Source organism: Mustela nivalis (genome assembly GCF_964662115.1).
Source record: "Mustela nivalis genome assembly, contig: HAP1_SCAFFOLD_499, whole genome shotgun sequence".
Classification (NCBI taxonomy): Eukaryota; Metazoa; Chordata; class Mammalia; order Carnivora; family Mustelidae; genus Mustela; species Mustela nivalis.
The window spans coordinates 280970-308350 of record NW_028136157.1 but is presented as its reverse complement, the minus strand read 5'-3'; the positions used below and the strand labels follow the sequence as shown (position 1 = coordinate 308350).

The 27381-nt window shown below is 36.5% G+C and overlaps 1 long non-coding RNA gene across 2 annotated transcripts; it reads left to right on the top strand.

Annotated features, from left to right (window-relative positions):
• Positions 1 to 101: 101 nt before the first annotated feature.
• LOC309857216 lies at positions 102 to 27381 on the top strand. Of its 2 annotated transcripts, none has more exons than XR_014307555.1 (3): positions 102 to 182; positions 15553 to 15612; positions 27353 to 27381. It is a non-coding gene; the product is annotated as an uncharacterized lncRNA (long non-coding RNA). The 2 variants fall into 2 exon arrangements; XR_014307556.1 differs by lacking the exon at positions 102 to 182 and adding an exon at positions 2168 to 2197.

The following is a 27381-nucleotide window of genomic DNA, read 5'->3' as shown; positions in this document are numbered from 1 at the left end:
GGAGAAGGGAGGAGTCAGCATGCCAGGGCTCCCCCTGCATCTGAAGAAGAGGTGGCTGGTCCAGCTTGTCAAACAGGGTGCTCACTCTTTGGTCCCAGTTTCTGCTCCCAGTGCTACTGGGCTTTTCAAGGAAGGCAGGCTGTCCCTTGGGACCTACTGGAGCCCACAGGAGGGTGGGAGAGGTAAGATGCCACCAGGTCCTGTCCTGAGCTGCTCCCAGCCACCAGCCTCACCACATGGTGCAAGAGGGACCCCAGAACAAAGGAGGGACACAGGCCAGCATGTCTGCTGGTGGCCCTGGGCACTTAGCTCATCGCAGTGAACCACACAGCCTCCTCAACCCACGCTTTCAAAGCCTCCTTCTTCGTTTCTGGCTTTCATGTCTGTAGGAACATGAGCCAGAAATAACTCATCTCCGACAGACAATTCTGACTCACCCCGTGTCAGATTTTTAAGAGTGGCTGTGATAGAGTAAGATAGCAATGCTCCAACAAACGGACTGTTTCCTCCCACATGACCTCAACAGTCTTATACATTTTCTTAGCGAAAACATCTTGTCTCCTTCCATTAAGCTCATAACGTGGTCTAGTAGTATACATGCGCCTTCGGTAGATGCGAAGCGATACAGAGCTCCTTTTATTTTTTTTAATTTTACAAGGCAAAGTCAGTGAACACATCCAACTTGACCAATACGTCTCTAAAATGTCAATCCAGGCAAAGCTTTTTCTGCCTACAGTTTGGAGCCTACGTGGTGACATTTTTAAAATGCTTTCAGTCCCTCAGTGAGGCTCTTAGAAGCTAGCCAGGGCTTACTACGTGCCAGGCACTGTGTCAGGTGTTGGAGCTAAAGGGAAGGAGAGCTTGGAGGCTGGCTGGGGAGGGACATCCATGACACAAGCACAGCTAGAAACGGAGGCCAGTGCTAGAAAAGAGAGAGCAGGCTGCATGGAGAGTGTGTACTATGGGGCTTGTGAGCTCACGAATAAGTGGGAGTAACTGGAGTGGGGAGATAGGGGAGAGAAGAGGGTCTTCCCATCAATGGGAATCACCTGTGCTTGGAGGCAGGTGCCATGAGAGGTCTCCACAGGAAGAAGGAGGCAGTGTGGTTGAAGGGCAGAGAGATGGGGCAGAACAGGCATCAGTCAGTTGGAGGGGTATGAATAGACTGATGGGAGGATTATGGGTGCCTTTGGAGGACTGAGAATTTGTTAGAAGATCAGTGCAGATTTCTATGGAGACAAATGCCAGGAACTGATAGGTCTTTGAAAGGTCACTCTGGCTGCCTTTTGGCAAAGGGGTTGGTAAAAGGCACTTGCAGGTGTGAACACACCAGGTGGGAGGTGAGTGCAGGAAATCGGGTGAGGGAGCATGGGAACTTGGTCCCGGGGTATATAAGGGAGAATAGCCTTTAAGGAGTTCCACAAATTGGCACCAGCTGTGGCTTCATTACAGAGCTGGAAGGGGGAGGTGGGTGTGTCCTGGAGGTTACAGAAATTACATGAGAAAGGGAAGTCTTTTTAGATCTCTTTTTCAACTAGAGGAACTCTCACCTTATTGATAGAATTCCAGAGTGGGAACCAATGATATGAGGACATCTTTGAAATGTCTGAATATATTCTTCGACATCTTTGAAAGTGACGAGGAGACCTTGGCCTTAGGAGGCCTTGGCCCTCTTTGTAGCCAGAAAGATTTCACCTACAGATTTGGGTTCTCCCTTTTAAAGTCAAGGAGTCAGTCCTTCCAAAGGACACCTCCTATCATTTTACCCTCTCATCATACCTCACGTGCTGGCATCTCCAAGACCCTCTGTTCCAGGTTGAGAGTATCCACTTTGGCCACGCTGGTCTTGCCAAGAACACCACCACAGGAAATCTAGAGCCTATAGTGCTATTAATAACATCATCTAGGACTGTGTTTGCTGCCCTCATAGCCTCTTCCCACCATGACTCACTGAAGCTTTTTACACATTGTATCCATTAAGCTATAGTTCCCAAAGCTCATCTTCTCTAGTGCCATTAATTTTTAGGGGACCAGGCAAACCTTAAACTTGTTCCCCTTAATTGGATCCCTGTGCCCCCACAATCTCTTTGAATGCCTTTCACCATGATCCTTGAATGAGATCTGAGACCACTGCTGGTACCTAACACTTCTTGGCACCTTGTCTGTTAGGTTCTTGGAAGAGGAGGTGGCTATGGAGGTGAGTGGGCATGGGAGTGGGAGGATTTCTCCCTTCACTTCCCTTTTTGTGTTTTCAAATAATGGGTTTTGAGGGGGAGGTAAAGGTTAACCAGACCATTTATTTTCCATCTCCCATCGATAAAATGTTTACCACTCCCCACTGGAAGAATTTATATCTTTCCTTTGAATCTCCAGGAAAATCTCCCAAACTCAGACCACCACCATGTGGATTCAGCCATCTTCTGATTCACCTCCAAATTGTCTCCTCCTAACTGCTCAAGGCTCAGGTTAAGGTCGAAATGTTCAATGCCCAAGCAATTAAGTGGGGAACACGTTTATCTAAGCAATTGCATGCAGCTCTCTATCTGCATACAGGGGGTCTCTACCAAGCCTTTCCAACCTCAGCAAAACATGACAAAGCCCCAGCAATCTGGGGTATATATCATTCATTCATTCCTGTGTTCAACACTCATGGCGGATCCCCACCAAGACAGTGGGAGAGCAAGGACTGGAGAAATCCTGGAAGCTGAAGTCTGAGGAGGATTTCAAATTCAAGTCAGAGATGAAAGAAACATCTGGACTCGATCCTCAGGTACATGCAGTATTCTGAACTGAGGCTAGAACCAGAGACCATTCTAATGAAAGGCCTCTACAGTTGGGCTCTCACAGGTGGGCTCCAACTCAGTTTCGTGTATATTCATTCATGAAATAGCTCTTCAGGTCAACATGGAGAAGAAAACCATTTAAGAAAACTGACAATGAGGAGAGGAAAGGGAACCCAGAAGGCATGTGAATGGGGAGAGAGGAGGAGCCAGGGCAGAAAACCAAGAATCCCTCCCTGCCCTCCTTGCTGCCAGGGAGGTCTGAGGGACTAGTTTCCACCTGGGATCCCAAGTCCAGAACAAAAGCAGCGGGGCCACGGTGGGGGAGGGAAGGGGGTCCTCAGCAGGGGCGCATGGGGCTGCCAAAAGATGGCGGCTAGCGCGCCCGCTAGCGAGGGGCACCTCGCAAGGCGCTGTCCCCAGCCCGACCCCATGCGGACCTGGGTTTGGCGCAGCGTCTGGGGTGGTCCCGGTGCCCTGGGGTTCGCGGGAGGCTGGGCCTCCACAACCCCCCTCTCCGCCCCCAGGTCGGGTCCGCGCTTTCTGCTCCAGGTGAGGGCGCGGGGCGGTGTCACTTTACCTGTGTGCAGAGGGTGGTCCTGAAAAGCCTTGGGGCGGGGAGGGGCAGCAGGCAGCAGGAGCGGGACAGCGAGGCCTCACATGGGAGCGCACGGGGGGGCGAGTCCGGTGGGTCCTGCAGTCCCGAATGGGCCGCAGCACAGCACCGAGGCGCTGCCCGCCCCTCCTCCGCCAGCCCCTCCACCTCCTCCCAGACTCTCAGCCACATCCTCTGTGAGCTCACTTCCAGCTTAGGCAATTAGCAAAGCGCCTTCTCCCCGCCGCTCTCCACCCGCCCCCGCCCCCCTCCCTCCTGAGTCCTCTGCAAGCTCCCTTTTCGCTTTGGCAATTAGCAAAGCCCCTTCTCCGCGCCGCCCCGCCCCCCTCCCCCCTGAGGCCCCGCCCCCCTCCCTCCTGAGGCCCCGCCCTGGCTGGGGCGCGAGGGGAAGCCCCGGGGGCTGCAAGCTTTGCCAGCGCTGGCGCTGGGCAGCCTCCTAGCCTGGCGCCTTGAGCGGGTGTCCACCCGCGGCCTGGCTGCAAAAAGATCATCAGTCCTGTTAACCCTGGCTGCACTCTCCCGTCAGTTTGCTGGCTTCCTGATTGTGCCCAAAGCCATGAACCAGCTTCCCCAGCACAGGCCTGGGCTGAGATGCCTGCCCAGGATCTGTTTGAGCAGTCTACTCATCTCCAGGCAGGGATGGCACTTCCACATGGATGTTTGGGTTTTTTTATTGTTTTTTGGTCATTGGTTATTATTACATGACCTCCAGGGTAGGTGCTCCACAAAGGGAGTGAAAACAGGATGCATGATATACCCCTCACCTCCCATGCTGTCTTTCTCTTAAATAATAAGCACTGCTGAACTATCTTAGATTCTGTACCTGCTCTCCAGCCATGAACCTATCACTGTCTTTAACTCTTGAAAACTTCATTAGACAAATTAATGTGGTGAAGGAAGCAATATGAGAAAGCCTATTAATCTGATGAGCATGGAACTGAACAAACCCTATAGATACTTTCCCTTGGATTTCTAGCCTATCAATACCTACAGTGAGTCACATACACTCAAGATTATTGTTTTTATTGTATACTTCATATATTCATTGATTTTGGACTCGTTATCATTTCGTTGAAGTGTTAAACTATGGTAATAAACAAACTTTTAATTAACTTTTCCTCCTATGATACAAATATAACTTGCACTTGAGCGTTAGCTAATTTTATGTTCTAAAATTGCCAAAACAAAATGATCAAGGTTTCTAGATTATTTACTGTCTTTTCTACTATATAATATTGTTCTATCTCTTCTGTATAAAGAAAATGAATGCTTGGGGCTCTTGGGTGGCTCAGTGCATTAAAGCCTCTGCCTTCTGCTCAGGTCATGATCCCAGAGTCCTGGGATAGAGCCCCACATCAGGCTCTCTGCTCAGCAGGTACCCTGCTCCCCTTCCTTTCTCTCTGCCTGCCTCTCTGTCTACTCGTGATCTCTGTCTGTCAAATAAATAAATAAAATCTTTAAAAAAAGAAAATGAATGCTTGATAACTAAATGAATGCTTTACTGAACAAATTAAATATGGCAATAGCATTTTATTTTATCATGCTTCACATATTAAACAATAATATTATATCACTAGTCTACAAATAATCTACTCGCATAGTCATTTGGAAGCTTTTAGCAAAAGAATTCTTCCTCCTGATTGTAGTATAAAAGCCACAGAAATATACAGAAGACTCCTAGGATAGAAAGTTAAATCCAGTTATCTGTGATGCCTTGCGTAGGACCTGACCTATGTATGTCCTGGGATGCACTAGTAACTGTTACATGTGATAGGATTATATTTAATATATACAGTTTCATTTACTTCACAAAGGACATATAAATTTGAGAATAAAATATTTGATGAATCTATAAAGTCTATATCTATTTGTAACTAATGTGGTAGAATTAAGATGTTAATTTGAAAAAAAATTCATTATACACATACACATATTCAATTGTTTTTATATATATAAACAGCATTATTTATTTATTTAAATAAATGCATTGTCAGTAAAATCCATTTACTTATCAATCATAAGGGTAATTTTAAGTACTAAGAATAAGAAATATGTGAAAAGATAAGTGTTCAAGAGTGCAGTTTGTGGTAATTAATACAATATGATAGGCTCATAAAAATGATATATTACTTGAACTTAAAAGCTTCTATAATGAAGCGATGACCACTTAAAATTTGAAATTAGTCTTGCTGCAGTTTTTTCCTTGCACTTATTGCCCTTCCCCAGAAGTTCATTAAGAATTTCTGTGAATGTCCTTATGTTTAATCTCATTCATAGATTCCACTACTGCTCACAAAACAAAGCCAAAAAGAGAGGTAACTCTATGTGGCACTCCATCCACAAGCAATACATTCATAAATAATTAAAAAGCTCTCTACTTCATTTGTTACCCATTCAGCTGATAATTTAAATGAGTAACTGAGGCCATTTTATCAGCACTTTTAATAGAATGCGACTCAGAAACTTCACAGTGTTATTTAAGAAGAAATGCTCACGTGTTAAGGTTTTTATTTTTTTAAATCAACAAAATAATTTTCAAATATTAAAAGCAAATGTCTCCTTTTCCTCCAAGTTTTCTTGCTATGTCAAAGTTACAAATAAATACATTAAAATCGTATTTTGAGTAGTAGATAAAAGCAAAAGCTTTGAAACTGTGGGTTGAGTGTCTGGGTTAACTTGTATAAATATCTGAACTCAATGTATTAAGACTTTATTAGATTTTTTTTTAGACTATTTAAAAATACATGCTGAGATAATGACAACATTATTTTATTCATTTTAATAAATAAATTATTTTATTTAATTATGTTTAGATATTTATTTATTAAATTAATGATTTAATATTTAATAATCTAAATTTGAAATATTTTAAATTCTAAAAATATTTATTTAATTAAATTGATATATTTAATATAAATATTTAATAAATTATTTAATCATTATTATAATTATGCGATACATTATGTATTGTGTAATAATTGCATTTTAATAAATAAATAAATGTATTATTTACATTATTTTATTATATTTTATTTAGTTGACAAAGAGAGGGAGAACGCAAACAAAGGGAGCTGCAGGCAGAAGGAGAGGGAGAAGTAGGCTCCCAGCTGAGCAGAAAGTTCAACCTGGGGTTTCATCCCACGACCCTGGGATCACCACCTGAATCGAAGGCAGATGCTTAAGTGACTGAGCCATCCAGATGCCCAAGGCTTTGTATTCTTCGCTTCTAAATATTGATGCTCCTTCATCTCTGGAGTTAGTAAATTGATGTTGAGAATTCATATCAAAGAATTGATAGTAGCTGTTAAACAGAAACATGTAATTTAGGGGAAAAAAAAGAACAGAAGGAAGAGAAAGGCCAAAAGTCAAAAGCACATTAATATAAAATTTAATTAGATAAATAAAGCTGATATTCCTGAAGGGGGCTAATAAAAGAGCTGCAAAGAGCTGATAGGATTAGGAAAATTGTCCACTCCTGGTCATTTCATAATTTTAAACTATTCCTTATTAATAAATATACTTAGTTCCAGAAACACAAGCACATAGGAACATTTCCACCAAGTTTCCTCTAACAGCATTTACAAATTAGACCTTCAAACAATGCAGTTCGTTACATGTTGCATCTGTATCTTAAAGTTTAAATACTTTCTGTGACACATTTTCTAACAATTAAAATTAAAATATATATATATATATATATATATATATATATACCTTATCCCTAAATGGAAAAAAAAATATATATATATATACATAGAAACCTTATTCCTAAATGAAACCTTTCTTTGTTTATTAGCTTAAATAGGTAAATTAGCAACAACAACAACAACAAACAGCTAATATTATAGAGGTAGGAACAATTTACCTTTTCATTCATTGCTATTTTCTAAAAATTCCTATTTTATTTTTTTCTCAAGTCTGTCATAATAATTTTCTAAATCTCCTGCCTTTTTCAATTTTTTTCTTTTAGTGGAAATCTCTATTTCATATTTATTTTCTCTTCCTCCACTCTTTGCTGTAATAATTCAATGTATTATTAGATTTTCTGTTTTTCTCTTTATCCAGATATATCTTTTCTTTCTTTCTTTCTTTTTTAAATAATTTGATTTGCTGGCATTTTACATCAGTACATGCTTTCTTATGGATGTTAGAAATGTCTGTGGAACTACTAGAAGAATAAACTTTTTTACCTTTAAGAAGTTTACAGTCTAGAGTGCCTGGGTGGCTCAGTTGGTTAAGTGTCTTCCTTCAGCTTAGGTCATGATGCCAGGGTACTAGGATCCAGTCCTGCATCAGCTGCCTGCTCAGCAAGGAGTCTGGTTCTTCCTCTCCCTCTGCCCCTCCCTCTCTCTCTCTAATAAATAAATAAAATCTTTAAAAAAAGACTTACTGAAATCTGAGACTGAATTACTAAATTCAGTCTTAATAGAAGACAGCTAAACAAAGCAATGATCACAACTGGAAAATTTAGCGAGATCATGGTTTAACATTTTTGGTTGACACAGGACCTCTTTCAGTAACAACTTTCCCTAAATATCCATTTCTTTTTAAGGCAAAAAATTTTGACAAGAAATCCAGATCCTTCTGATCATTTTCATATCAATTTAAGGTGACATCCTCAGAGTATATAATCAAATATGTAATTATTCTATCTGTTGCCTTGTATATTGCCTGTATCTTTTTCAGACTCAAAGTTCCATTGAGGTAGAGTTTTTTTTTTTTTTTTTAAAGCAGAGATTTTTAAAGTGTTTGATATATACAAGATGCTTAATAAGTGTTTACAAAGCCTATGTATTACAGAAGCCTTAAACAGGCTTTAAAATAATGTAGGTGATATTAGTGGTCATATCAAACAATTTTTAGGTTTCAGTCATGTAAGTATCTACATTTCTCAGAGACAGAGAAACATACAAATGGTCTGGGTCCAGTAGGATAATGCTAGCATGTGTTGTAAATTCTCTTATATGACCTTATTTTTGCAAGAATTGGTTATGTGGCAGAAAAAAAGGTATCACTATCTTATACTTTATTATTTAAAGAGATTTATGGAAGTCTTAATTTCTTACACTACCCCTTTGTTTCAGTGGACCCAATTTCCGTGGTAATGGTGAGAGGAAAGTAGGCAATTTAGGCAGCAGCCAAAATCTCCTACAAGGCACTATAAAATAAGGCTTGTTCTAGATCATGGATCTGTCCAAAGGGGAATGTTAAGGGGTAGAATGGATGATGGATGCATTGTGGACTTATAACTTTAAGATTAATACTGTTATGCCCCAATAATGGGTCTATGATTAAAGGAGCGAGACTGATGTAAAGCAAAGGTCAAGCAAAGCTTTATTTCATGCGAAGCATCAAGAATCTAACCGAACGTTTGGGGCCACACCTCTTATGAGAGAAGGCAACCCTTTGCTGTTTCACAGTCTAGCTTTTAAGGGCAAAGGCCATGCAGTCAGGCCTGGCCACGCACAGGTGACCAATGAGATTTTAACACACACAGGAAACTCCACAGTGAGGCTAGGTGACCAATTGAGGTTCAATTTACCCTAGTATAGACATTTGACCCAGCCTATTACACCTTGATTAGGATTAGTGCCAAAAAGGTTCCCAAAGAGCAGAGGAGTGGGGCATACTCATTAGTATCTAGGGAGACAATATGCAAACACCGCCCCCCCCCCTTCCGCTCATTGATGTCTCCACCTGGCCTGACCCACCCTTGTATATGGGCTTTGTTACCTGGAGCTGATTTCCAGGACTTGTTTTTAAGTGAATCCCCTGGGGCAAGGGGAGCAAGGACAGTTTAAGGGTTAACCTCAAAGAAAGCCTCTTGCTAAAATATAAAAATATAAAATAGGTCCTTACATTACAACAACTCAGTAGGGAAAGTCTCAGTGTGGTGATAAAAGAAGTGAGGTAACTTGCATTACACATTTTTTTTTATATTTTATTTTATTTATTTGACCGAGAGAAATCACAAGTAGGCAGAGAGGCAGGCAGAGAGAGAGCAGGAAGCAGGCTCCCTGCTGAGCAGAGAGCCCGATGTGGGACTCGATCCCAGGACCCTGAGATCATGACCTGAGCCTAAGGCAGCGGCTTAACCACTGAGCCACCCAGGCGCCCCTGCATTACACATTTTATTTTTAAAACGTGTAAGTTGTATTTTTCCGTGCCATGACATCATCCTTTATCTTCATCTCTGTCTACTAGTTTAAAACTAGTTAAACAAATTCAACTATTTTTTAAAAAATATTTTATTTATTTATTTATTTAAGAGCAAAAGCCAGAGAGAGAGAGAGAGAGAGAGAGAGAGCATGAGCAATATGGGGCTCGATGCCAGGACTCTTGAGATCATGATCTGAGACAAAGGCAGACACTTAACTGACTAAGCAAATGAGACTCCCACAAACTCAACAATTTTATAAAATTTTGATTTGTTGGGGTGCCTGGCTGGAACAGTCAGTAAAATATGTAAATATTTATCTTGGGGTTGTACGTTTGAAATCCACCTTGGGTGTAGAGGTTTTATTTAAAAATAAAATCTTTAAAAATTTTTTTTTCATTTTTTTATTTAAGCCATTGTATGGCAGTGTTGATCACTATATTGTACACCTGAAACTAATATTAACCTTATTTTAACTAACTGGAATTTAAATAAAAACTTTAAAAATAAAATAAAAATAATAATCATAAAAATAAAAAAGAGGAAAAATTATTTGGCAGGCAATTTTCTTAATTGCATTATTATTTATTATTATCATAGTCTGTGTGTGTCGGTGGGGAGTGGCTGGTATTACAGTGAGTTCCATATCTGTGTTACACTGAGGTCCATGTCTGTAGTCAGTCTTTTTTTTCTTTTAGTTTATTTTCAGGGATCCAAAATTCATTGTTTATGCACCACACCCAGTGCTTCATGTAATAAATTCCCTCCTTAATACCCACCACTGGGCTCACCCAACCACCTGCCACCCTCCTCTTCAAAACCCTCAGTTTGTTTCTCAGAGTCCACAGTCTCTCATGGTTTGTCTCTCCCTCTGATTTCCTCCAGCACACTTCTCTCCATCTCCCAGTGTCCTCTACGTTATTCCTTATGTATTGATTCTTATAAGAACTTTTATTTCTTTCCCTATTCTGCTTTGCATATGTTTACCTTAGATGTTAAAATGTTATAAACCTCTCCTGCCTGGTCCATTTTCTCTCTCTTCTCTCATGATTTCTCATGCTCTCCCTGCCAACCCCACATGCCTTACAATATCTGGATATGACTAATTTCTTCCTGAGCTACTTTATTCTACTCTGCCATATGGTTGCCCTTCCCTCTTCTGTACCATAACTTCTATCCCCTGCATTTGTGCTTTAACAATACCTAATTCTTTTCACTGCATCTGTATCTTTGAGGTCAATACTCAGTAGTGCAATCGCTGGGTCATACGCTAGCTCTATTTTACTGGAAAGAAGGGCCATATGCACCCCAGTGTTCATAGCAGCAATGTCCACAATAGCCATTCTGTTGAAAGAGCCAAGATCCCCTTCAACAGACAAACGGATAAAGAAGATGTGATCTATGGATACAATGGAATATCACTCAGCCATCAGAAAGGATGAATACCGAACTTTTGCATCAACATGGATGGGACTGGAGGAGATTATGTTAAGTGAAATAAGTCAAGCAGTGAAAGTCAATCATCATATGGTTTCACTTATTTGTGGAACCTAAGGAATAGCATGGAGGACATTAGGAGAAGGAAAGGAAAAATGAAGTGGGGGGATTGGAAGGGGAAATGAAACATGAAAAACTATGGACTCCAAGAAACAAACTGAGGGTTTTAAAGATGAGAAGGATGTGGGGATGGGTGAGCCTGGTGATGGGTATTAAGAAGTGCACATATTGCATGGGGCACTGGTTGTTTTACACAAACAATGAATCATGGAACACTACGTCAAAAACTAATGATGTATTGTATGGTAACTAACATAATAGAATTAAAAAAAAAAGGAGGGGGACAATACCTAACACTCAATCTTTGCTAGTTTCTTGTTTACCTCCTTTTAAGAGTAAGCTCATTAGTGTTTTTTTTGTTTGTTTGTTTGTTTTTGTCTCAACTAAAAGAAGAAAAATAATACACATTATTTTGAAAACTTTTTGTACAGTGTACATACGTTAGTCAAGTCCACAATGTCTCATCTCTTCTTCCTCCTAACATGGCTAAGTTGAAAAACCCTTTATCTGGGAAAAGATCATTCTCCTGCCACCTTGTGTAAGATTTTGGCTTTAGCTTAGATTATCCTTTCTTTCCTTTTCTGAAAATAAGTTGAAAATATTAATAGCCTCAGTTTCTTCTTCCAAAATATGACTGCTTCTTTACCAAGTGCAAAAGCAACCCATTTGACCATAGTAAACAGCTTGGACCTACTTTTTTTGGCTCACTGTTTTAGTGAGACAAGTGGAGTGAAGATGACACACCATTTCCAAATGTATTAATAATTGGTAGACCATACTTCTAAATTGAAGATTTGTTGCCATTAAACTACGACCAGACTCGCTATAATTACAGAGGTAAATTCTTTATATTTACTATATTTGAAATTACCATATAATACCAAAATAAAATTATGATTATGTGAAGAGTCTGTAATATTAAGAAGATGACTTTGAAATGATTGCTTATCTAAATGAAATTTCCCATTTTATAATCTTGTATAAGCTTCCGTTTTCATTTCCTATTTAAAATCTATTAGAAGGCACTCTTATTTTCCCTTAAGTGGGAAGTCAAATGTGGAACAAATTCATCCCAAAGGAACTGATTCTATATTCCACTGAAGACCAGGTGGCTTCCATGTGGCATTTTGCCTCTTGCATATTGTTCATCTCCTACAACAAATGGGGGTATGCTCTTTAGTAAACTAATTCAACTCAATTGGAGACATTGTCTTCAAGGGATAACATCATAGAGACTAGAATCAGAATCATACTTTTGGGAAAATTGGGCCCAGGATTTTTGTTTTGTTTTGTTTTGTTTTAAGATTTTATTTATTTATTTGACAGACAGAGACCACAAGTAGGCAAAGAGGCAGAGGGAAGGGGGAAGCAGGCTCCCTGCTGAACAGAGAGCCTGATGCAGAGCTCGATCCCAGGACCCTGAGATCATGGCCTGACCCGAAAGCAGAGGCTTAACCCACTGAGCTACCCAGGTGCCCCTGGGCCCAGGTTTTGATGGCTTCTTTCCTCAATCTTATAAAACCTATTTCAACTCTACTGGATGCCAGAACTGCTTAAAAATATTTGGTCCCTTGTAATTTTAACCTTCCAGTATTCAATGCACCTGATCCATGTAATATCCTATAGTATTTTTGTCAAAGGAAGACTCTCAAAGTGTGTTTCTTGGGAGACACTTTTCAATTGGTTGCTTACATTTCTGCATTTATTATTTGTTCTAGGCCATCCTTTGAAGATGGTTGTATTGAATAGACTTGGAAGACAGAAATAGTATCTTTTTTTTTTAACTTAACCTGTTGTGTTTGCAAATATTATCTGCCTCTGTTTTGATTCTTCTTGTGGGAACTGAGGCTCAGAACTGATATATAACTCCCACCCCTACACACACACACACACACACACAAACACAAACACACACACACACACACACAAATACTGTTAATATTCTGGCTACCTCTATTGCTGTGAATAATAAACTATATTATTTCTGAACCATGAGTCTGCGTCTTCTATCAACACCCAAGAAACTACGGCAGACTCATACACCAGCTTTCAAATAAGGGAAAATAATCTCAGATGCTTTATATTTTTTGATAGTGTTACCACTTCTGAACATATGACTGAACTCATATAAAGCTGGAGCCCTGACCATTTAGAGCTTCTTCTGTGGAAGAACTATGCATTCACTAGTAAACAAAAGTAGATTCATCTTTTTTTTTTTTTTTCCTCCTGGACACCATTTCCGCTCTCACACTGTTGCTCAAATTGGATGGAGTCTAAGGTCCTTTGAGGAAATTTTTGTTTAATGACTCAAAATAAAATAGGAAGAGTCTAAAGTGCTAAAAATACTTCTAGATAAAAGGTATAAGATAATACCAGAAAGGATAGTAATTTTATCTAACAACTGCCTGTTCACCCCTTATTTGTTCATTAACTAATCTCCAAATTCCCGACTAAATCCCTTTTGTAAGCCAGAATGTGAGCTAAAAACTGGGATTTTAAAAAATTTTCATTTGAAATCCAGTTAGTTAACATATATGGTTGTATTAGTTTCATGTGTACAATATAACATATAGCACTCAGTGCTCATCATGACAAGTGCTCTAATTAACACCCATCACTTATTTAATCCATCACTCCTTTCAGATCCTGTCAAGTAACCATCAGTTTGTTCTCTGTAATGAAATGTGTGTTTCTTGCTTTGTTTCTCTTTCTATGTCTTATTATTTCCCCTTTGCTTGTTTGTTTTGTTTCTTTTATTCCATATATGAGTAAAGGTATTTGTCTTTCTCTGACTGACTTATTTCACTTTTAGCATTATACTGTCTAGTTCCAACCATGTTATTGCAAATGGCAAGATTTCAGTCTTTTTTATGGCAGAATAATATTCCATTGTATATACATACCACTTATTCTTTATTTATTCATCAATTGATGGATACTTGGGTGCTTTCCATATCTTAGCTTTATAAATAATGCTGCTATAAACATAGGGGTGCTAGCATCCCTTTGAATAAGTTTTCTTATATTCATTGGGTAAATACACACCAACAGGATTGTTGGATCACAAAGGACTTCTATTTTTGAATTTTATGGAAATTCCATACTGTTTTCAAATATGGCTGTATCAGTTTGAATCACCACCAACAGTTCACAATTGTTACTTTTTCTTTTTTTTTTAAGATTTTATTCATTTGACAGAGAGAGATCACAAGTAGAGAGAGAGAGAGGAGGGAGCAGGCTCCATGCCTGGCAGAGAGCCTGATGTGGGACTTGATCCCGGGACCCTGAGATCATGACCTGAGCTGAAGGCAGAGGCTTAACCCACTGAGCCACCCAGGCAGCCCCCACAAGTGTTACTTTGTCACATCTTCTCCAACACCTTTTGTTTCTTGTAGTGTTGATTTTAGCCATTCTGACAGGTGTGAGGTGGTATCTCTTTCTAGTTTTGCTTTGCAATTTCCTGATGATACATGATGATGGACATCTTTTCATGTATCTACTGAACATTTGAATGTGTTCTTTGGGGAAACACTTGTTCATGTCTTCTATCCATGTTTTTATTGGATTATTTGTTTTTGGATGTTGACTAAAAACTGGATATTAAGTAACACACAAGACAGTTTTCCTTGAGCTTAAATTTTATTTGCATGAGTATCATTAACAGGAAAAAATATGCATATGTGTAGGTACAAATGTGTTTATGTATACATCTATCTATCTATCCCCTATCCCATGTCTTCTAATTGTGGTAAATCCTGTAAGGTGGGGAATGGGATAGTCTGAAGAAATATGCTGCTGGATATGCTGGGTAAGCAAATTTAATTGCACTCAGATGCATTGGATATAAGTGAATCACTCAAATGAGTTATTTAATATTATATAGAAACAAATGAAAAGTTTATGTAGTTTAAAATAATAGGTAGTTAAAATAATTTTTTTGTTTGTTGTTTTTGTGTCTTTTTTTGTTTATATATACTATGGTGTGAATGTTTATGTCTCCCAAAATCATATTATGGAATCTAACTCTGGAAGTGATAGTATTAAAACTTAGGGGCCTTTGGGAGGTGATTAGGTCATAAGTGGGATTACAGTCCTTTTAAAGGAGACCCCAGAGAGTTCTCTTGATTCATTCATCATGTACGTTTACAGTGAGAAGATAGCCATCTATGAGGAAGTGGGCTCTCCCTGGATCTGCCCATTCCTTAATCTTGAACTTCTCCGTTCTAGAACTGTGAGAAATAAATTCCTGTTCTTTATAAGCTATTAAGTCTATATCATGTCCGTTATAGCAGCCTGCATGCAGAAGGACACTATGACCTAAAATGAGAGCAATAAATATAAAGTTTCAGTAAAGTCAGTTGGTACAATGTTTTTTTTTTTTTTTACTTAGAGAAGACATGCTGCTTCATGTTAAACCTTGATATTGTATATGTTTCTTGAAGGGCCACTTCTTACTCCTTTGTGTGTTTTCCACAAAGTCCAGGATGATGCCTTACATAAAGGTAATATTTTATAAATACTGTTGGAAATATATACTTCTCTAAAATCTTATTTTGCCTACAGATTACTTGGATCCACTTTGCCTTGTGTAGAATATTTGAAATATATTAAGAACAGAATGTCTCTCTAAATAACATTTAGAATCATCATTAGTTTATGACTCCTGACTCATTTGTTTATGCAGTGATACTTACTTCAAGAACACTGAAGTTTGTAATATATTTTGAATTAATCACCAAGCTAGTTTATTTTAACTTATGAAAAAATAATTTCTCATGTTGGTTTAATTCTGCTCTTATGTTATGGTCATGACATTTTCATTAAAATAAAGTAGAAAATAGAAGTAAATAATAAATGAAAAATAAAAAATAATAAATAAAAAATAAAAGTAAAACTCTTGTGAAATGTTAAACTTTTCTTACTTATTTTGTTTTGCTTTTCCTCTACCATGCTGGCAAAGCTGTATGTTGCAGATAAGTATAATTTTCTAGGTGGTAGGTTTGTTACTTTTACTAAAATTTTCAAAATATAAGGAGTTGAATAGTCATGGATTGTTTATTAAACTCCTTATCTACACATATAAAAATAAAACAATGATGGTGACCTGGGTATTTCTAAAATTATATTCTGTTTTTCCATATTATGTTTTACAATGTAATTAATAAAGATTCTGCATATATTAACATCCATCCCCTTCTATCTCATCTGTATGTCCATACAGAGCATGTATGATTTCTATTCATTTCTATGTTGTGGTGAAGAGATTGTCTGAAGTAGCCTATATTTATGCAGGTAGATCTTAAGCTACGGTGCTCTTGTTTATTTGCTTGTTCGTGATCAGTATGTCTGAAAGATGATAACTATTGCATCAGGTGTGACGATTAAAAAATATTATTGGTGCCTGATACACTGTGATGAAATAGGTAAGTCGATTCATAATTTGTTAATTAAATTAGAAAAGAAATTCCTTTGGATTTGTTCTTTATTAAAGTTTTTTTTTAACGAATTCCTTGGGATGTTTTTTGTGTAATATATATCACATGCCTCAACCTTTAAATTTGAATGTAGAAAGAGTTACAGAATGAGCCTAGAAAATATTGTTATGGGGGCGCCTGGGTTGCTCAGTGGGTTAAGCCGCTGCCTTCGGCTCAGGTCATAATCTCAGAGACCTGGGATTGAGTCCCACATTGGGCTCTCTGCTCAGCAGGGTGCCTGCTTCCTCCTCTCTTTCTGCCTGCCTCTCTGCCTACTTGTGATCTCTCTCTGTCAAATAAATAAATAAAATCTTAAAAAAAAAAAGAAAACATTGTTTTGAAATATTTTTGTTCTGTTATATTATGTTAACTTAGGAAATAATGGTAGTTATTTTTATTAGCATTTCCTACTTTCCACATGCCCTTACAGATGAGATATCATGTTTTTCCTACTCTTTTTATCGTGGTTGTTATATTCTTCATGATCAATAACAATCAATAAAAATTCATAACATTAATTTTCTTTGGGAAAGTGATATTTTAGCAAGAATCCATGACCAAAAATTTTAGCTGTTGTTCTTCGAGGAGATGAGACTATCAATGTTCCCGAAATTTCAAGAAATAGAACTTATTAATGGTGTTGGTTGATGTTTATTGTCTCTGAACTTAGAGGTGCATAATTCAATTTAAAATTTATTTTGGGGGCGCCTGGGTGGCTCAGTGGGTTAAAGCCTCTGCCTTTGTTTCACGTCATGATCACAGGGTCCTGGGATCGAGCCCCGCATTGGGCTCTCTACCTAGCAGGGAGCCTGCTTCCTCTTCCCTCTCTCTCTGCCTGCCTCTCTGCCTACTTGTGATCTCTATCTGTCAAATAAAATAAATAAATTCTTATAAAAAACAGAGTGGACCTTATGGGAGTGCTTATCTGAAATTGAGGGACATTATAAAAAAATAAAAAATAAAATTTATTTTGAATTGAAAACAAGATTTTACTGAAGTTTAGGCATCCCACTTTATATCAGGCCTCCAGTACATTCTAATTTATTTATAGAAAATATCATAAACATGAATGACACTTTTCCTATTGCATTTATATGAAACTGCAATGACTCAAAGATGTCAGATTTGAAAAGCACTACCTTTCTATAATTTCTGTTTCCTAGGAGGAATGGATATACCATTTTAGCACAATTATCCAACAGTATTCAAAACCACCATGAATTTTAAAACATAGTTATTACATCCTAAAAATCAAGTATGAAAATGTATAAACAACCAAATCTCTATCTGTAAATGAAATACTCCCACACAGACGGGTTTTAAAACTTTCTAACTTAAGGAATTTGATAGCACAGACTCAGGGTAGTAGTTTCAGTGCCTACAGTATACTTTCAGGGAGAGAGTAATGTAAGCTCTGAGTCACTTTCTGCCTAGAGATGACCTAATAGTGGTTCTGGCATTGTTTGTTTGTTTTTGAAAATACGTTCCTGGGCGTCATTCAGAAAATGCAGAGTTTGGCATCTATATAAATTAAGGATAATCTTTTTGAACTTTTGTCTTTCATTACATCAAATTACCATAATTGGACAGAAATTCCACTAAATTAAGCATTGTTAGGAAATGTGTAAATTGGAGCTACTCAAATTAGTTGCTCTTTGAACTATGTGCTGTTGGTTCAGGATTAGATAAGGAGTTTGAAGGCAAACCTAAATCATTGCTTCCTTTTTTGAGAGATTCTCAGCACATTTTCTTAAAATTAGCTGAAATAAACAATGTGTTTAGTCGCAAAGTGATTTGCATTTTTGCACAAACTCCCTATCTCCTTGAGAATTATAACAAATATTTCATGAAACATCATTGATCTTTACTTTGTTACACTGCTGTAAAGTACATTTAGAGTTGCCAGTTAAAGGTGTTTGTGTTGAGATGAAATGTCATGCATTTTTCTTCACTTCCATGCAAATGAACAAAGTAATTTATTAAGACACAATGAAGAAAAAAATTGACAATGAGTCCAGATTTTAAAAATCACTTGCCATTCAATCCAAATTGTGAGTTTGATCGGTTACCGAACACTTTATAATGCACCCCCGGTAATTTTACAGAGATTACTTTTTTCTTACCAATTCTTGATTATTCTGTCTTGCAATGCAGAGAAAGCTAACTAATTTAAAATAAACTTCCGTTAATTTTGATTGTTATAAACTTAAAATTGACTAATTTCCATATACAGAGTTTAAAATGTTCACAATTTACATTAAATATATATTCTGTGTATACCTTGGAAAAATTATACTGAAAATTGAAATTAAAATGATGTTGTATATAGCTGCAAGAAGCCGCCTGTCCCATTTCATCTTACTATATAAGTTGTGTCAGGTAATTTATAAAATCCCTGCTGCATAACAAATCTATTTTCTGTTGGAATGGGTAGTAATGTTTCTTCTTATTTCGAAATAAGAGTTGGTCTATGAGTGCCTCTGCAACTGTATTTTTCCTAAGTGGCTTCATGGTCTTGAACTGAGAAAGCTCAGAGCATTAAACATCAAAGTAATATATTTTGACATAATTAGACATCAAGGAAATGCAATTAAAATGACACTGAGATATCACTACACACTTACCAGAATGGCTAAAATAAAATATAATGACAAGCCCAAAAGAAAAAAATATACCATTTGATGATACACAATGGCAAGTTGTACCATAACTTAACCATCTCAGACTAGTGTAGTGTTAAATTTGTTTTTCTAAGCCATGTTATGGGTCACTTACCACTTTTCAAGGATATAAAGTGCTATCATTTTACTTAAAACTGTGATATTTGGTCAGATTTAAATTTCAATTTATGTTAAAACATTTTGTAAACTGTGTTAGACTTTGACATTTGTTCCCTCAGTTCAGTGAATAACACTATATCATATTCTGAAAAATACGCCAATTTTTATTTTGAAAAATATCCCTTTTTCCTCTTATGGTAATTATGAATATGAATTAATAGTAGAATTTGATATGGTCCAATATGACCATAAATACTTTATAGTATATTATCAAATTTAATAATGAATATAATGTACTTCTTTGGACAATTTTTAAAGACCAGTCTACTCTTAAAACAAAAAAAATGGAGATGCACTTCTTTAGTTCACACAAATTTCATTTTATTATATATAACCTCAGATAAATTTCAACAAATCATAATTTATTAAAATCATGTCTACTTAAAAATCTCATAGAAGAGTTAAACCATCAAAAATAAAAATAAACACACACAACACACACACATCACCCATGTATTGGCAAATCACAATTGCTGTAACAATACATTAGGCATTCCACAGTTAAGGGCTATCAAAATTTCCATCAGTGACAAAAAGATTTGTATCCAAATGGACTGATTTGCCAGAATCCAAGAAAAAGTCTCCTAGGGTTTATTTAAAGATAAATATTTGAACAAATACTTCTTAAATTTAGGAAATTCAGAACATACGATTAAAGAATATTTGCAGTGCAGACTATATTCAATCCTCCCTTCAAAATGTGCCTTTGAGTACATAATTCTGTTTTCTCGATCTAAATTGAGCTGTCTTCCAAGGAAGTTTTCCAAAATGTGTGTCTCTGTGTGATAAATGTTCTAAGACCTAACATGCTTCATTGTATTTTTACTGTGCTCTCAAATTTAATCAATAATTTGGATTGATGTATAATACCTAGTTTCAAATATCTTTTCCATCTATACAAACACCCAGCTGTCTCTTTATATGCTATTACTATTGAGAATTGTGCTGTCGGTATAATTCTTGTATATTTTAGGTGATCTGTTCTTCTCTTGGGCATCATTTATGCTCTTCTCTGTTTTTGATATTCTTAAAACTCACCATAATGTATATGAGGGTTTTTTTGTGTGTGTAGTTTTTGTTTTGTTTTGTTTCTGATATCTCATGTTTGGCATCATTTTAAGTCTGGTATCTTTTATCTTTCTTTAATTCTCCAAAATTTATCTCAGTACTTATTTAAATATTTCCTTTATTTTTTTTTCTCTTCTGCTGTATTTGGGCAGAAGGCATTAATTTGTTTGTTTGTTTTTCCCAACTCATTTATTCATTTTACAGCTATATTCATCTTAGTCTCCATTTATTGTATTCTTTATTTCAACAATTTTCATTTAATTTATATTCACAGTACAGTATCTTTCTTTTCCTTGTATATGTATATCATTATTTTATCATATACTTTTAAGCTATTTTTAAAAATATTTTATTTATTTATTTGACAGTGAGAGATCACAAGTAGGCAGAGAGGCGGGCAGAGAGAGAGGAAGGGAAGCAGGCTACCTGCTGAGCAGAAAGCCTGATGTGGGGCTTGATCCCAGGACCCTGAGATCATGACCTGAACGGAAGGCAGCGGCTTAACCCACTGAGCCACCCAGGCACCCCTTTTAAGCTATTTTTTAAAAGTACAGTCATTCTTTTTTTTTTTTAAGTTTTTCTTTATTTATTTATTTGACAGAGAGAGATCACAAGTAGACGGAGGGCAGGCAGAGAGAGAGAGAGAGAGAGAGGGAAGCAGACAGACTCCCTGCTGAGCAGAGAGCCTGATGCAGGACTTGATCCCAGGACCCTGAGATCATGACTGAGCTGAAGGCAGTGGCTTAATCCACTGTGCCACCTAGGCGCACCTAAGCTATTTTTTAAATTCCTGTTCCAATAACACTTGGATTGGCATATAAAGTTAACCACATCATATTTTTTAGGTAAGTAATTGTACTTTTTATGTGCATAGTTATTTTGGTTCATAAGTTCAGCTCTTCTTAGGATCATCAAATCTCTGTCAACTCTGGGTATGCTAGGATTTCCTAAGCAACAATAAAATACATTGAAACCTGGTAGCTTAATTATAATAATGTTTTCTTTCTCAATCATTCACAATAGTATTCCATTCTGAGTAGCTTCCTTCTATTTTGCAGCTATAGTGTTTGGAAAAACTTGAAATGTGATATCACTGTGATAATGTGAATTGGTCAGGGTTTTTCAGAGAATCGGGAAGAGAAAAAAAGGAAGATATTCTCCAGGGCCAACTCTAGAAGTGACTATTAAAACATCTGTCCAAATTCAATTGAACAAAACTCAGAAATGCCATCTCCAGTGAAATACAAAAAAGATTATATATAGTTCTGGGCACACACATCTCATTTGACCCAATGATGTATATCAATGAAAGACTGAAGGCCAATCACCACTCCATGGGAGAATTTAAAAATAAATTTACTAATGAGGCCAAGAATTCAGAATCACAAATACTTCAGAACTAATAATAACTGCCTTCACTTGATGTTATTCTATAAGATAAATCCTACGGTCAAGTTTCAATTTTAAATTCTTAAATCCTTATGAAGAAGCATCATTTGGAGGGAGCAGTTTTCATAATTTATCATCCATCAGCCTTTTTTAAAAGATTTTATTTATTTATTGGACACAGAGAGAGAGAAAGAGAGCGAGAGAGAGAGATCACAAGTAAGCAGAGAGGCAGGCAAGCAGGGAGGGAAGCAGGCTTCCTTTTGAGCAGTGCCCGATGTGGGGCTGGATCCCAGGACCCAGAGACCATGACTTGAGATGAAGGCAGAGGCTTAACCCACCACCCACGTGATGAGAGAGCCACTCAGGTGCCCCTCATCCATCAGTCTTAATTGATTGGAGGAAAATGTGTGGAGGAATAATGCCTTAGGGAGCTAATCTCTCTAAAGAATTTTCAAGTCTTTACCCCTTCAAGGTTTTGTACAGTTCTGATAGCCTCTAAACATCCAGCAGATTTCTACAGTGACAGGCCTGTTAAAACCTGTCTTCAAACCAGGAATAGAGCTTGAAACATACCAGTCAAGGGCAACTTTGAGTGTTTTAAGGAGTTTATCATCATTTCTTTGTTTTTGGTTAATATCTGAAATAGTTCCATATTACACTGGCATAATTTCTCCAGAGCTGACTTTGAAGGAGGCACTCAGTTCCAGCTAGTTCCATATTTTGGCAAGAACTATACTTCTATATTTAAAAAAAAAAAACATATTTTAGGGCGCCTGGGTGGCTCAGTGGGTTAAAATCTCTGCCTTCGGCTCAGGTCATGATTCCAGGTTCCTGGGATTGAGTCCCACAGTGGGCTCTCTTCTCAGCAGGGAGCATGCTTCCAATCCTCTCTCTCTGGCTGCCACTCTGCCTTCCTATGATCTCTGTCAAGTAAATAAATAAAATTTTTAAAAAAACATATTTTATACCAGTTATTCATGTTTATTAACTAAGATATCACAATACAAATAATACAAACAGTTGCTCTTTATTAATACCTTCAACCAAGATCAAAAAATATGTCATATTTTCTCCAAAAATTTTATATCATCTGATAGGTCAGATATATATATAAAATTACATTTAAAGTTTTAAAAATATCAGCAAATATTTTCATTCAAATGCCAATTTGAAAAGAAATCTACTTTTCCAAACCCGACTTTTTATCCTATTTATTTTGAATTTTGTCAACAACTGATAAAATGTTTAGCGAGACTATAAATGTTAGATCGAAAAAAATGATTAATAGATGTAGGTTCAAATTATTATGTTCCATTAAAAATGATTTAGTCTTTGATGAACATCTGTTTGGTAATATGTTGTATCCAGATATAGTAAATTAAAGACATATATAAAATTATAGGGAAATGACACCTTCCGTTCCATTATGAGTAGAGCTTTTAAAATGCTATTTGTCACAACCTGTCATCTTGTCATTATGTAGCATTATGTAGCAATTAAAAAATGTATACTCTTCACTTAGAAGTCTTTTGGAAATCTAAAATATGACTTTCTATGGTTTGTGTCTCCATATTGCTTTATTGCCAGTTACAACAAATCCACATGCTTTGATTCAAAGGTAATAAATTCCTCTTATTTGGAAAAAGGATGTTTATTTTTGTTCTCTCACCCTTAGCAAGTGGTTTCATTTTAGCACACTTCAGAGTTATAATTTCATGCTTATTAAAAACATTTATTTTGATCTACATAGATGAATGAAACTTTTATTTTATTAAATTATTTGCCAAAAAATCTGTGATTTTTAAAAATGTATTTCCTTTGAAGGGTTATTTTAGAGCATTCAAAGAGGATCTAAGAGTGTGGTATTATGCAGTTTTTAAGTAGGTATGAAATGGTTAATTATAGGATTGTTTCTTTAAGGCTTATGTATATTGTCCATTATATGCTATAAAATATTTTGAAAGTAAATTTAAGGTATGTTTTACATAGTTTATTTTTTGGAAAAAAGTATTGAAATGACTTATGAAATTCAGTATACTCTCAACATTAATTTATTTTGAAATTTACCAGTTGTCTACTGAACTATTATATGGCAGATATTACTTCAGACTACACTGGTAAATGATATACTTGGCTTTGTAGAACTTTTATTTTAATGGGTGAGGCAATTAAAAGCTATAAACCTTAATAAAAATGGCATAGTGCATTCAAAAATGGCATAGTGCATTTCCCCATTGTACTCAAAAAGGATGAGTACAATGGGGAAAAAGAAAAATTCGATAAGGGTGAGAAAAATCAAGGTTGCTAGGCAGGGGATGGGGAGTTAAAATTTTAAATAGGAAGATCAGGGTAGTTACAATGAAGCTGACAATTGAACAAAGGTATGGAAAGGTGATGAATTTGCCCAGAACTATCAGCAATAAGGTCACTCCAGACAAAGGAATTGGCTATCTTGAAGGCCATAAGGTTGGATCATGCCTGGCATATCTGAGGAATAGCAAGGAGGCCACTGTGAGTGACTGAAGAGTAGCAGGGAAAGAGGTCACAGAGGTTAAATGAGTGGCTAGATCATGTAAAAGCTTAGAAGTCATTGTAAAACTCTGGCTTTTATATTTGGAAAATTACTGTGTGATAGAATTTCTGCTAATAACTGAGAGTTCAAATGTCCATAAAATTTCAAGGATTCTTATTCTAGTAAGACAGAATAAAGAGAAAGAGTTCATATTTTCACGTGGTGTAACAAATGCTCGGAGATACAAGTGTAGGAAGCTATGGGAGCACAGAAGAAGGCACTAAAATCACACCATATATTTGATGACTGTGACTATATATAAATTTGTATTTTCTAGATTTTTTGTAGTCATGGAATCACACAGTATATACTATTCATTGCCTGGATTTTCTTTTCTCAGCATCATTACTTTGAGAATCTCCAATTGTCTTTGCTCTATTGATGGACATTGATGAACATTTCCACTGTTTTCAATTCTTAAAAATAAAGCTGATATGAAATTCACATACAAGTCCTTGTATGAACATAGGGTTTGTTTCTCTTGGTGAAATGCCTAGAATAAAATGGCTATTTGTGTAACTGCAACATATTTTTCATTTAAAAAAATTTTGAAACTATTTTCCAAAGTGGTTGTATCATGATATATGCCAACAACAGTTTAGATTTTTTGTTGCTTCTCAATCTAGCTCAGACCAAGTACAATTAGCCTTTATAATTTTAGCCATTCTAATAGATATGTAAACATGTCTCATTATGATTTTAATTTTTATTTCTTTAATGTTTAAATGTTGAGAAATTTGTCATGTGCTTAAAAGCCATCCATATACTTTTGGTGACATGTCTCTTCCATTATTTCCTTCACATGTAAAATTGGATACTCTGTTTGGTTATTAGTAAGGTTTTTTATTTTTATTCATTTTTAAATAATCAGAGTAGATGTCCATTATCAGATATTTAATTTGCAAATCCCTTCTCCATCTTTATGGTTTCTGAATGGAGCTTTGATAGCTGTGTCTTTCAAGAAATATGCTACTTCTTTCCTGGTACACGGAGGTATGACTACAACATTATCAATGTTAACCTTTGCAAAGAAAATCATGGCTTAAGATATATGTAGTCTGCAGTTGTTGGGAGTGTTCACCATCCTTGCCTCTAACTCATCTCTCACTGCCCACACATTCAGGTATAGGGGAATATTGATTGACAAAATATTAATTGCCAAATAACACTAGTTGGAGAATAAGAAAAATGCAGGCACCTGATTATATAATATTCCTTAAATAAAATGTGTTTTTATAAGTGCTATTGGAAGTAAATTCCTCAATACTTTAATCACACAGAATGATGGAATCCTAGATTTTTTTCCTTGTATTTACTAAGAAAATGATCGTGCCTCAAGTATATTAAAATGGAATAGGGAAAATTAAAAATTGTTTTAAGTTGATTTGCGTGTGTTGTGCGTATGTGAAAGAGAAAGTGAGAGAGAAAGAGAAAGAGAGAAAAAGAGAAAGGGAAAGACAGAGAGGTGGCTGCAGTGAATTGATGAGTTGGAGGATAGATTTTAAAGTTTTGTCTTTTGCTTTCTACATTTCCTTTTCCTTAGGTTCAATTGAACAATCAGTAATATCTCAGATGCCTGCTGGTAACATCAGCAGAAAGAGTTAGAGGTTCCCAGAAAATTTAAGATGACATATAGTTTTCCTGACATAAGAAAAGTCATTTTTTGTCCCCAGCTATTTTCAATGATCTATACCCCACCTGTGTACTTGCCCAAGCACACTTCTTCCAAAACTTCCTGGGAGGTTCTTAAAAAGAAATGCAAAAACCTCACTCGTTAAGAATTTTGAGGGAACAAGGCAATGGGAAAACTAACAGTCACCACCAGACCAGGAAATAGCCTAAGCTATTGAGACAATAAATCAGTGGTAAAACTCCTAGTGCTATTTCAAAAGCAATCAAGGCCTTGCATTCCTTGTCCCAGAAAATGAGCCCAAGATTCCATCTAGTTTCTATCTGCTCTTGAAGCCTGCAGAGTCCCTTTCCCTTGTCCAACAGTTACCTCTGCTTTATTCTAACGTTGACGTTTCTGCCCTCGGTGGAATTCAAGCTTCATTCAGGTGAACATGCAATACATATTGCACAAATACATATGTGGATGTGCATGCATCCACAACCTTATGACCAACCATACACGGGATAATAAAACTCTCCCTTCTGAGTATTCATCTTAAATACTAAATAAAAATCTCTCTCCTGTTCAAATAGTCAAGGCTTTGGAACTTATTCCCTGTGATCTCCTTGTATGTTGTAAACAAAGATTCCTTTGTTTGACAACTCCACCTGTTTCTGTGATTCACCAAAGACTGACCTCAGTTAGTTCAGTTACTGTAATGTAATATCAAGCATATCTAGTTAGTTGATCATTTTGTTCAAGTCTTACATATCTTACCAATGTGATGACCATTTGTCTATGTAATCTTAAAATAAGTGTGTTGAAATTATTTTCCATTTGTTGTCCAAGGTAGAAGTTATGATTTTTGTTCTTCGTTTTTCCCTATATATCCATAAATCTGTTGTTACGTATTAAAAGTCAAGAATTATTATACTCCCTGATGAATTCATCCTTTTACTCTTCTGTAATTTTGACTTGATCTTTATGTCTGATAATGAAATTTGCTTTAAAATCACTTTTCATTATCTTGATATAACCACCAAAGTTATAATGTGATTAGAGTTAATATAGCATATTTTTTCTTTTACTTTTTAAAGCACTTCTATATTGAATCCTGACAAAGAAACAAAACAGCTTTTTAACTCTGGAAGCATCTTTCTAAATTATCTTTTTTTTTTAAATGAAGCAGTAGCAATTTTTGTTAAGGGACCTAAACTGAAAGTAGGTTTAGAAATTTATTTATTTATTTATTTATTTAGTAAAATATTTTATTTTATTTATTGACAGCAAGAGAGAGAGAGAGAGAGAAGAAGAAG